Source organism: Crocodylus porosus, unplaced genomic scaffold, assembly GCF_001723895.1.
Source record: "Crocodylus porosus isolate Cpor-Errol unplaced genomic scaffold, CroPor_comp1, whole genome shotgun sequence".
NCBI lineage: Eukaryota > Metazoa > Chordata > Crocodylia > Crocodylidae > Crocodylus > Crocodylus porosus.
In genome coordinates this window covers 29236917-29239315 of record NW_017728948.1, presented here as the reverse complement: position 1 = coordinate 29239315, position 2399 = coordinate 29236917, and the positions used below count along the sequence as shown (strand labels likewise).

The 2399-nt window shown below is 45.6% G+C and overlaps 1 protein-coding gene across 1 annotated transcript in view; it reads right to left on the bottom strand.

Annotated features, from left to right (window-relative positions):
* The window catches only part of LAP3 (leucine aminopeptidase 3), a 37956-nt gene that overhangs the window by 28306 nt on the left and 7251 nt on the right, over positions 1-2399 (bottom strand). The window lies entirely within an intron of this gene.

Here is a 2399-nt window from a genome sequence, read left to right as displayed (position 1 = left end):
CCCCGAGCGCCCCCTGGCATGACAAGGAACAATGGACACAAGTTATTAGAGAGTAGATTTAGATTAGACATCCGCAAGAACTACTTCACGGTCAGGGTGGCTAGGAGCTGGAACCAACTTCCTAGGGAAGTGGTGCTGGCTCCTACCCTGGGGATCTTTAAGAAGAGGCTTGATGCCTACCTCGCTGGACTCATTTGAGTCCAGTCTTTTTCTCCCGCCCAGGCGAGGGGTCAGGCTTGAAGATCTACAAGGTCCCTTCCGACCTGACTTCTATGATTCTATGTTATTATTTGTACTGTGGTGGTAACTGGAGTTCTCAGCCAGGGCCCCAGGGTAGTATGCCCTAAACACGCATCCTGAGGAGGTGGCCCACACTTCAAAGAACAATTTAAGTAACAGGATTATTCGTAGTATTTATGAATCATTTTCAGCAAGCTCGTAACAGAGTGTGTGTACATTTTTACCTTCTATCCATCAAACAACAAGGCAGGATGCCTTCATCCTGGACAAGGATCTTTTCCTCTCTCACTGCTCAGTGCTTCAGGCACAGCAGTAGGTTAATAATCTCTACAGCCTTCCCCATACTATTTTTGAATGTTAGAAAATAATACATTTTTCTTCTCCCACTGTCAAACTGCCATTTCCTATTTTGAGCTCTTTTTAGAGTGCTAGATAACAGCACTACAAGGAAGTGTAAAAAGGTAAGTACACACCATCGGACTGGGCAAGAAAGGGAGATTAAGCCCTCTAAGAGACTGAAGAGCTGACAAAAGGAAGGAGAAATAATTGAGGTGAAAGGAGTCTTTTAAGTCATATACAATTTGATATACTTCCCTCCAAAAAGCGGACAGCAGTAGAAAGATTCCCCAAACCTTTCTAAACAAAATGAAATTAAAACATGGGGTCTCTTCAGATTTTCATTACAAATACAAGCATGCTTCTAACAATAAGTTTTCCAACTGCAGTACTGAATTAACATGTACCTCACAACAGACTGCAGCTTGGACACACTTTCTAGAATTACTACACCTAGCAATGGTTCAAATCCTTGTTGTTACGATTTTATCCTCTCCCAAGAATACTGCCTAGGGAACAATTCTGGAGCATTTTCATGCAAAGAATTCCCACTTTCTTCACTGGTGGCTGTGTGCAAAAACAGCTGCAGACCTAATCAAACTCCAATGAAATGCATGAGAGTTGTTCCACTGACTTTAAGGTCAATTGGACTGGGCCTTTCAGAGGAATTGCATACAGAAGACAACAACAACAAAAACACTAAGAAATTATGGCTTTGAAATCCCTTGAAAAGAATCGGCTCCTGGGACCCAGAGGCCTTCAGACTTCTGTGCTTAGCTTGAACTGTGGTCGAGACGTGCACCCAGTGAAAGGAGCAGATGAAAAAATCCCTGACTTGAAACGAATCAGGAAGTTGGCTAATGAAATTGAATAAATATAACCTGGGTAAAAGAGGAACAATCAGAGCAAAACCTAACCCCACCTAAGAATGGAATGACTACCTCAGAATAGAAAACTCCAGTTAAAGATAACCATATTTGACAAACAGAAGCAAGGTCATTAATATGCAAGAGGGGGAAGGCTTAAGTTAATTTTATGTATTAAGAAATGCAAGCTATATGGTATATAAAGAGAGGCAAAAGAGCATACCCTTCAGAACACTCATAAAGAAAACTTGAAGAGATCCTGTCACTGATCCAAGATCCTGTCTTAGCATCACACGTGGGAACCAGGGCTGCTTGTACACGCCACGGGGGTTTACTTCGGCTTAGTTCTCTCTAAACCGAAGCAGTGGGGTTTTAAAAATACCACTTCAATTTACGGAGATTTAAACCACAGTAAACCTCTGTGGTGTGTACACAAGGGTCGGGCTCAATCCTTACTTGCCTCTGCAGCAGCAGGAAGAGGGTGAGCTTCTGGTGGGCTGAGCAGTCCCTGAGCTGTGCTGGGGCTGGTGCTTCCCTCCGTGGCAGCGACAGCACCTCCCAAGCAGTACCTGCCCACAGGCACCTGGCCCAGGCGGCTCCAAGGGGCACCATAGCCGCAGAGGAAAGCACCAGCCTCCCAGGCAGGCCCCCCCCTTTTTTTTTCCTTCAGTGAAGCCTGCTTGCATGGGTGGCCTGCACAGCCCGTGAGCTGCACAGGGCCCAGTGCTCCCCTCCGCAGCTGTAAGGTAGCAAACTAAAACACCTCGGAGGTGTTTTATTTCGCTATGTCCCAAAGTCATTTAACGCGCAATAGGCTGCCGACAGTGTAAACATCAATGCCATTAAAGCAGTGCAAAAGGGCATTTAAGCCACTTTAAAGGCCAATTTAGTGGCATGTACAAAAGCCCCAGGAGCCCTGGACAAGACTTCAAGGCCTGATCAACGGGGGGGGGGGGG